Genomic DNA, 10,934 nt, shown 5'->3' on the forward strand with positions numbered 1-10,934 from the left:
TTATCTTGCACGTGACAGAATGCTAACTTGTAGCTGGTCCCGGATAAAATGGCACGCGTTTAGCCTTATGCTAACCTCACCCAGATAAAATGGCACGCGTTTAGCCCTATGCTAACCTCACCCAGATAAAATGGCACACGTTTAGCCCTATGCTAACCTCACCCAGATAAAATGGCACGTGTTTAGCCCTATGCTAACCTCACCCAGATAAAATGGCACGCGTTTAGCCCTATGCTAATCTCACCCAGATAAAATGGCACATGTTTAGCCCTATGCTAACCTCACCCAGATAAAATGGCACGCGTTTAGCCCTATGCTAACCTAACCCAGATAAAATGGCACGCGTTTAGCCCTATGCTAACCTCACCCAGATAAAATGGCACACGTTTAGCCCTATGCTAACCTCACCCAGATAAAATGGCACGCACACGTTTAGCCCTATGCTAACCTCACCCAGATAAAATGGCACGTGTTTAGCCTTATGCTAACCTCACCCAGATAAAATGGCACACGTTTAGCCCTATGCTAACCTCAACCAGATAAAATGGCATGCGTTTAGCCCTATGCTAACCTCACCCAGATAAAATGGCACACGTTTAGCCCTATGCTAACCTCACCCAGATAAAACGGCACACGTTTAGCCCTATGCTAACCTTACCCAGATAAAATGGCACGCGTTTAGCCCTATGCTAACCTCGCCCAGATAAAATGGCACACGTTTAGCCCAATGCTAACCTCACCCAGATAAAATGGCACACGTTTAGCCCTATGCGACCGTGTCAGCGTGCACTGCGCCCGGCCAGCCACAGGAGTCGCTAGTGCACGATGAGACAAGGATATCCCTGCCGGCCAAACCCTCCCCTAACCTGGACGACGCTGGGCCAATTGTGCGTGGCCCAATGGGCCTCCCGGTCGCGCCCCGGCTGCGACAGAGCCTGGACTCGAACCCAGAATCTCTAGTGGCACTGCTAGCACTGCGATGCAGCGCCTTAGACCACTGAGCCACTCGGGAGGCATCTGCTTTGTCACTTAAGGCTATACGTTATTTGACTCGAGGAGGATGACCGTGCCCATGTGTACAGTGGGATTGATTATAGGTTGCACTCTCGTTATCATCCTACAGATGGCAGTATTGAAGTAATTTTTTAAATACGTTTTATTGCGAGTCCGAGGGACTGGAACAGACGGTCTTAATGGAGCCGACTCTGTAAATCTATCTGATGGGGAATTAGTTCTATTTGACAACTCTCTGATTAGCCTTTTCTGTAGGTTAGCTACTATAGGATCTCCAACCAACGGAGCTACATTCATTCACATCAAATAGCGTTTTCCTTATGTTATAACCTGCTAATGAATATGGGGAATTATATGGTACACCTCAATTCATAATGGACCTCGTTAACTACCGTGGTCCTATTCCATATGTACTGTAGCCTCGGCTTCCAGGAGGCGGGAGGTGAACGCATGGTGGAGCCTACCCAGGGAGTGATTACGCCCTCTCCTGGCTAAGAGACGTTTGTGTAGGCTATCATTAGTAAGATGTATTCTTGTGTAGGCTACACTTACATGCAGGCCTACAGCGTTTTACAGGCTATGCGTTATTATATACATCGACTTCGTGACATTGGTTTTGAATACCACACTCCTAATAGTTTTGAAGACCGGGAGTGAACAGTTTTTTTTTCCCTCAACAGAAAATGCTTGATGTGAGGGGGTCTCGAACCCATGATTAAAATGCACTATTGATTTCAAGTCAACCACTTTAGCAGTGTGCCACTTAGAAACAATGGTAATAGCAATAGCCTACAAGACTGCTATTTAACTATTATTTTATTTAAATATATATTTTTTTAAAACTTTCCACTAAAGTATATGGATGCGTGTGAAACAGATGAACATTAACATGGGATTTTTGTTATGTATTTGAAAACGTGAAACTGTTGTTAGCTAGTAGCTAGTAGCCTAGTCAAAGATACATCAGGGCAATATTGGCTCTCCACATTGTGTTACAGATCAATGGAGAAAAAAAAAGTAAACCTTAAATTTGTAGGTTTAAAATATCTCCCTAGTGACCAGGGTTGACTTATTTTAAGAAATGCCATCGATTGGTGGATATAAAGTCTAAGATCTTTGATAGGCTGACAAAGCATTTGTTCTAGGATGTGATCATTGCCACCTACCTGGGAGGTTAGCATAAGGCTAACGTGTGGCATATTATCTGATGGGACCAACTGCTATTTAGCGTTGTCACATGCAGGTCAATCGACAATATTAATTGGGCGATACGCATTTTGAGCCGGAGAAACTGTTTAAATTTGAATGGTTGCTTATGTTCGTAATTATCGCACCCTTGTATGCTATGTTTATCTCACTTGAGTTGTGTTCTGATTATGAGGGGGGTCCTTGATGAAAAAAGGAGTCCCCTGCCCCAGAAAAAAATTTGAGAACCCCTGCCCTATTTTAGTGCACAACTTTTGACAACTTTTCTGGTCAAGAGTAGAGCACCATATATGGAATAGGTTGCCATTTGGGGAGTAGACACAGCTTCACCTGGACAGGCAGGTGACCAAGACGATGTAGACACAGCCTCACCTGGACAGGCAGGTGACCAAGACGATGTAGACACAGCCTCACCTGGACAGGCAGGTGACCAAGACGATGTAGACACAGCTTCACCTGGACAGGCAGGTGACCAAGACGATGTAGACACAGCCTCACCTGGACAGGCAGGTGACCAAGACGATGTAGACACAGCCTCACCTGGACAGGCAGGTGACCAAGACGATGTAGACACAGCCTCACCTGGACAGGCAGGTGACCAAGACGATGTAGACACAGCCTCACCTGGACAGGCAGGTGACCAAGACGATGTAGACACAGCCTCACCTGGACAGGCAGGTGACCAAGACGATGTAGACACAGCCTCACCTGGACAGGCAGGTGACCAAGACGATGTAGACACAGCCTCACCTGGACAGGCAGGTGACCAAGACGATGTAGACACAGCTTCACCTGGACAGGCAGGTGACCAAGACGATGTAGACACAGCCTCACCTGGACAGGCAGGTGACCAAGACGATGTAGACACAGCTTCACCTGGACAGGCAGGTGACCAAGACGATGTAGACACAGCTTCACCTGGACAGGCAGGTGACCAAGACGATGTAGACACAGCTTCACCTGGACAGGCAGGTGACCAAGACGATGTAGACACAGCCTCACCTGGACAGGCAGGTGACCAAGACGATGTAGACACAGCCTCACCTGGACAGGCAGGTGACCAAGACGATGTAGACACAGCTTCACCTGGACAGGCAGGTGACCAAGACGATGTAGACACAGCTTCACCTGGACAGGCAGGTGACCAAGACGATGTAGACACAGCCTCACCTGGACAGGCAGGTGACCAAGACGATGTAGACACAGCCTCACCTGGACAGGCAGGTGACCAAGACGATGTAGACACAGCCTCACCTGGACAGGCAGGTGACCAAGACGATGTAGACACAGCCTCACCTGGACAGGCAGGTGACCAAGACGATGTAGACACAGCCTCACCTGGACAGGCAGGTGACCAAGACGATGTAGACACAGCCTCACCTGGACAGGCAGGTGACCAAGACGATGTAGACACAGCTTCACCTGGACAGGCAGGTGACCAAGACGATGTAGACACAGCTTCACCTGGACAGGCAGGTGACCAAGACGATGTAGACACAGCCTCACCTGGACAGGCAGGTGACCAAGACGATGTAGACACAGCCTCACCTGGACAGGCAGGTGACCAAGACGATGTAGACACAGCCTCACCTGGACAGGCAGGTGACCAAGACGATGTAGACACAGCCTCACCTGGACAGGCAGGTGACCAAGACGATGTAGACACAGCCTCACCTGGACAGGCAGGTGACCAAGACGATGTAGACACAGCTTCACCTGGACAGGCAGGTGACCAAGACGATGTAGACACAGCTTCACCTGGACAGGCAGGTGACCAAGACGATGTAGACACAGCTTCACCTGGACAGGCAGGTGACCAAGACGATGTAGACACAGCTTCACCTGGACAGGCAGGTGACCAAGACGATGTAGACACAGCTTCACCTGGACAGGCAGGTGACCAAGACGATGTAGACACAGCTTCACCTGGACAGGCAGGTGACCAAGACGATGTAGACACAGCCTCACCTGGACAGGCAGGTGACCAAGACGATGTAGACACAGCCTCACCTGGACAGGCAGGTGACCAAGACGATGTAGACACAGCCTCACCTGGACAGGCAGGTGACCAAGACGATGTAGACACAGCCTCACCTGGACAGGCAGGTGACCAAGACGATGTAGACACAGCCTCACCTGGACAGGCAGGTGACCAAGACGATGTAGACACAGCCTCACCTGGACAGGCAGGTGACCAAGACGATGTAGACACAGCTTCACCTGGACAGGCAGGTGACCAAGACGATGTAGACACAGCTTCACCTGGACAGGCAGGTGACCAAGACGATGTAGACACAGCTTCACCTGGACAGGCAGGTGACCAAGACGATGTAGACACAGCTTCACCTGGACAGGCAGGTGACCAAGACGATGTAGACACAGCTTCACCTGGACAGGCAGGTGACCAAGACGATGTAGACACAGCCTCACCTGGACAGGCAGGTGACCAAGACGATGTAGACACAGCTTCACCTGGACAGGCAGGTGACCAAGACGATGTAGACACAGCCTCACCTGGACAGGCAGGTGACCAAGACGATGTAGACACAGCCTCACCTGGACAGGCAGGTGACCAAGACGATGTAGACACAGCCTCACCTGGACAGGCAGGTGACCAAGACGATGTAGACACAGTCACCTGGACAGGCAGGTGACCAAGACGATGTAGACACAGCCTCACCTGGACAGGCAGGTGACCAAGACGATGTAGACACAGCTTCACCTGGACAGGCAGGTGACCAAGACGATGTAGACACAGCTTCACCTGGACAGGCAGGTGACCAAGACGATGTAGACACAGCTTCACCTGGACAGGCAGGTGACCAAGACGATGTAGACACAGCTTCACCTGGACAGGCAGGTGACCAAGACGATGTAGACACCTCACCTGGACAGGCAGGTGACCAAGACGATGTAGACACAGCCTCACCTGGACAGGCAGGTGACCAAGACGATGTAGACACAGCCTCACCTGGACAGGCAGGTGACCAAGACGATGTAGACACAGCTTCACCTGGACAGGCAGGTGACCAAGACGATGTAGACACAGCTTCACCTGGACAGGCAGGTGACCAAGACGATGTAGACACAGCTTCACCTGGACAGGCAGGTGACCAAGACGATGTAGACACAGCCTCACCTGGACAGGCAGGTGACCAAGACGATGTAGACACAGCCTCACCTGGACAGGCAGGTGACCAAGACGATGTAGACACAGCCTCACCTGGACAGGCAGGTGACCAAGACGATGTAGACACAGCTTCACCTGGACAGGCAGGTGACCAAGACGATGTAGACACAGCTTCACCTGGACAGGCAGGTGACCAAGACGATGTAGACACAGCCTCACCTGGACAGGCAGGTGACCAAGACGATGTAGACACAGCCTCACCTGGACAGGCAGGTGACCAAGACGATGTAGACACAGCCTCACCTGGACAGGCAGGTGACCAAGACGATGTAGACACAGCTTCACCTGGACAGGCAGGTGACCAAGACAATGTAGACACAGCTTCACCTGGACAGGCAGGTGACCAAGACAATGTAGACACAGCTTCACCTGGACAGGCAGGTGACCAAGACAATGTAGACACAGCCTCACCTGGACAGGCAGGTGACCAAGACGATGTAGACACAGCTTCACCTGGACAGGCAGGTGACCAAGACGATGTAGACACAGCCTCACCTGGACAGGCAGGTGACCAAGACGATGTAGACACAGCCTCACCTGGACAGGCAGGGGACCAAGACGATGTAGACACAGCTTCACCTGGACAGGCAGGTGACCAAGACGATGTAGACACAGCTTTACCTGGACAGGCAGGTGACCAAGACGATGTAGACACAGCCTCACCTGGACAGGCAGGTGACCAAGACGGTGTAGACACAGCCTCACCTGGACAGGCAGGTGACCAAGACGATGTAGACACAGCTTCACCTGGACAGGCAGGTGACCAAGACGATGTAGACACAGCTTCACCTGGACAGGCAGGTGACCAAGACGATGTAGACACAGCTTCACCTGGACAGGCAGGTGACCAAGACGATGTAGACACAGCCTCACCTGGACAGGCAGGTGACCAAGACGATGTAGACACAGCCTCACCTGGACAGGCAGGTGACCAAGACCAAGATCTGTAAACTCATAACACAAACACATGCTTTTGGGTCGGGAACCGGACCCATAGGAACAACCACACCTGTATCTGTACCTGTACAGCCGTACCAGCATGCTCTATAACTGGGCTTGGCAACAGGAGGCCCAACAGGCAGCTTTTTTAAAGGCTGTTAAAAATCACCAGGAATTCAGCTAAAATTTGTTTAATTTAGTAAATATGTTCAATTATTTTTGGGCTTAGGCCTCGATTCAATCCGATCAAACCCACACAGCTGATGTTTTGACCTTTGTCGAGAGGTGGAACTACGTTGGAGAGGTCAAACATTTCTGTCACCTTAATGGAGGTGTAGATTTACATCTCACATTCCAGTGTTCCAACATCTGAACAAATCTGCATTGGGATTTCTCTTAATTAATTCGACGCCGTGCAACCAATGACAATGGTCGCTTTAGGTTACAATGCCAGGATCCACGTGTGGATTTCACGTCTCTAACGCAGTTCCACCTACGATACCGCCAAAATGTAAATATTAGTATAGAGTTATGTTCTGTCCCCCCCCTCCCCCGACCATCTGCTCCGACATAAATCGGGCCTGCGTCTGAATGTAGGCGCATCTTGTTGTTTTATAGGATCACGGGACACTGCTTCCACTACAGATTATGTTCCCTCACTTTGCTTAATTAAAAAAGGGATTGTTATTTAATAAACACATTCTGTGAATGTCTGGAAGAACAATTTTTTTTTGTATTATTTTTTTTTTGTTGTCTGGAAGAACAAATGGATTTGTTTATTTTATTTTTTGTCGATAAAGTTTGACAAGTTTTGTATGTTGTCAATGTTTTAGTGAACGTGCATGCAGTACATCGAGAAAGTTATTTTGAATGGAAATGGATGTTTTTAAAAGAAGGAAAATGATTTATTTTTTTTAACTCTTATTTAATATATTTATAGCTGTTTATAACTGCTAGGAATTGTAGCATGTATGAATACCTGGTTTTATGTCATGTATCATCTGTGTACACTGGTGAATCCCTGGTCTATTATAATATATCAATATTTTTTTGTACGTCTTCTTCTTTGTTTTAGTCTTCTAATCTTAATCTAGAGAACCACTGTATAAATATAATCAATTATTAACCTCACATTAGCATATTAGCGTATAGTATAATACATTATTCATCTCACATTAGCATATTAGCATATAAACACTGGTGTGAGTGTCTTTCATCTCCTGTCTTTTTATATAACGACATGTAACGATTGTTTAAAGATAAGCGTGATTAAAACTAAGATCCTATCTTAAACCCAAATCTGTACAGATGTCCGACTTGGTTTGTTCTGATCAAAGGGGTTGTAAAAAAGCAAGGAAACAGCCCCATGTTTGTTGTTTCAGTATGTATAGCATACGATGCTAACGTATCCCTCAGTGTTCTATAGGCCAGTGTGTATCTTCTCTGAAACGGGACCAACAACCATAAAACAATTCATAGCCTTTTTTACGATACAATGGCTTGAGTGACACATGTTCAGAACAAACGGAGAAGATTCCATGACGGGCCTCAATACAATAGACATTTCCACTGCGTCACTCACCTCCTTCCAACTCTCAAAATGTAATTTTCCTGCTCGTTCGGATGCAATCATCTGAAATCATGTGTCCACAGACCTGCGTTCTACAAAAATTCAATCAAGGATTTTCTTGTCCAACAATAGAGGAACGGTTTTGGTCTGGCCACTGAAAAAAAAAAATGGATTTTAAAATACTATATTTTAAAGATCAGGGTTAGAAACCACTTTATCTACCCGGAAAGGGACATTAATATTGTCTTTACATGAACATATAGTATTAAATTACAGCAATGTGTATATATAAACCCTGAGAAGCCCATTCTAAACCCATTATCAAGGCAGCCTTACTGTAAAGTGTTACCAGCAATGTTCTAGTCTATTAGGAGTGTGGTATATTGCTGTCAGGCTGATCCGTGTCTATTAGGAGTGTGGTATATTGGTGTCAGGCTGATCAGTGTCTATTAGGAGTGTGGTATATTGCTGTCAGGCTGATCAGTGTCTATTAGGAGTGTGGTATATTGGTGTCAGGCTGATCAGTGTCTATTAGGAGTGTGGTATATTGGTGTCAGGCTGATCCGTGTCTATTAGGAGTGTGGTATATTGGTGTCAGGCTGATCAGTGTCTATTAGGAGTGTGGTATATTGGTGTCAGGCTGATCAGTGTCTATTAGGAATGTGGTATATTGATGTCAGGCTGATCAGTGTCTATTAGGAATGTGGTATATTGGTGTCAGGCTGATCAGTGTCTGTTATGAGTGTGGTATATTGGTGTCAGGCTGATCAGTGGAAGGTGTGTGGTATATTGGTGTCAGGCTGATCAGTGGAAGTGTGTGTTGTATATTGGTGTCAGGCTGATCAGTGGAAGGTGTGTGGTATATTGGTGTCAGGTTGATCAGTGTCTATTATGAGTGTGGTATATTGGTGTCAGGCTGATCAGTGGAAGTGTGTGTGTGAGCAGCTGTGATGGCACATCTCTACGAACACACTCAAGGGACACTTACGTTGTAGACTAAGACAACAATAGACGGTGTGTACAGGCATGCTTGCTTTGTGTGCTTCCAGAACAACGAGTCTTTCCACGTGACGTGCGACAAGCGTCAAACACCGTCACTACATCCTGGATGTTTAATCGACAGTCAGCATTTTACTTAATTAATGTTTGATCTAAGTTAATGTTTAGCCAGCCTGCAGGCATTCCAAACACACATTGGCCAATAGTTTTTCAGAGCACTCGGCCAGACCCTTTGCTCTTTGTCAACCGGAGAGAGCATGTGAAGTACTGCTCATAATTTATGGAGATACTGTCTCGTTCGTTTTTTTTTTAGGAAGTTGTTTGTAACACCTGGATTCAAATACCACTTGACTTTAGAATGCCCGGAGTGTGAGGTGGGCGGGGTTTGCACTTTTGAGACTTTTCTATTGGGTTCCATTGCAACAGGCAAGCTCAATCAAGCACAGATAACAGTATTTTAAAAATTATTTTGAATACTATTTGAAGCCATGTCTGGCGTGTAACAGGCTATCTCATGTTGGCAACCTGCTGTCAAACATTCCAACCTGCCTTCTATGTTCTCTTGTATGAGCGAGTTCAGGTCTTTATATGGACCTGAACTCGCACTGATGATCTATCTACAGGTGGTCATACCATCGACAAACTATCTGTTGATGAGCAACCGCTTGCTAAGGTTTACAGGTTAGGTTTAGAATAAGGGTTAGGGTTAAGATAAGGGTTAGTAAGTAGTTAGTTGAAATGTTGTTGACAGTTATTGAACATCTACAAATCATTTCTTTGGGACTCTGCAACAGAAAAAAAGTGGTACACAAGTTAATTCCCCGCCGTCACTATGGATAAAACGAGTGAAGGGCCTCTGACTGTTTCTATGGTGACCAGAGCCATCCTGGGTTACCAGGATCTAAGTTAACTCTGTGTGTTCTGGTTTTGGCTAGATGGAGTACAGCTAAGGACTTACAGTACTTGGGTCCCCTGAGGAAAAAACTGTTATCTGTTATCAAACAAATGAAGAACTTGTTTTTTCTTCCAAGTGGCTATGGAATACGACATTTTAGGTGTAGATTTAATAAGATCAAGTGTTACCCAGTAATAGAAGACACCCGCATAGTGGATGTTTTAGCAGTGGGACTGCATTGGAGCCTTTAAATGAGTGAGCAACTGCTCTTGCATCATTGTTACAAAGTGATGACCGTCCCATTCCTGTTAGAAGTTCAAAACTAGCCTATATTGAAATAATTACGCTCAAATAAAAAAAAAATAAGTTCTATCATTCTAATCATTCTAATTCTAATTCTAATCATTCTAATTCTAATTCTAATCGTTCTAATCAGGGTGTAGATGACATCTCACATTCCAGCGTTTCGAACACGTAAACAAGACAAAGAAAAAAGTAGGAGCACCATTTTGTTTTTTGTTGTTGTTTTTGATAACAAGGCGTTTCTGTGTAGTAATGACGGTTATGAATCTGTGCTCAGTGAGTTCTCCACATTTAGGGGGTTGCCGTAGTGAAGGAATCAAAGAAACAATTATCTGGGTGGGTTTTTTTCTCGTAAATTAAAATTCCAGGTTGCAGAGCCAAAATATTTAGGTGCGTATGCTAATGCTAATATTTATGCTAATGCTAATGCTAATATTTATGCTAATGTCCCTCCGTGCAGCACTGGTGGATTTGACAGCTCCGACAACGTCAAAACCTCAGCTATGCGGATGTCGGCTAAAGCGGATCTGATTGAATCGGGCCCCTTATTGCCTTTTACACTATCGGAATGCGCTTTCATGTCATTGTTGTTGTTGGGACAACCCGAGGTACCTAAAGCTATGAATCTGAAGTGTTAATTTGGGATTATAATTTCTCCCAAGTGGGGTCCCCCTCCATTTTCTAGTGTCAATTTGGAATTGTTTGCAGAAAAAGTTTGTGAGTCCGACATCGGAGGAGAGCAGGACTACCGACCAGATATGCAGGGCACTTGTCTGACCCCCAGGGGGCCCCCCAACCCAAAGAATACAATACAAATC

The sequence above is a fragment of the Oncorhynchus clarkii genome, unplaced genomic scaffold (genome assembly GCF_045791955.1).
Source record: "Oncorhynchus clarkii lewisi isolate Uvic-CL-2024 unplaced genomic scaffold, UVic_Ocla_1.0 unplaced_contig_3316_pilon_pilon, whole genome shotgun sequence".
NCBI lineage: Eukaryota > Metazoa > Chordata > Actinopteri > Salmoniformes > Salmonidae > Oncorhynchus > Oncorhynchus clarkii.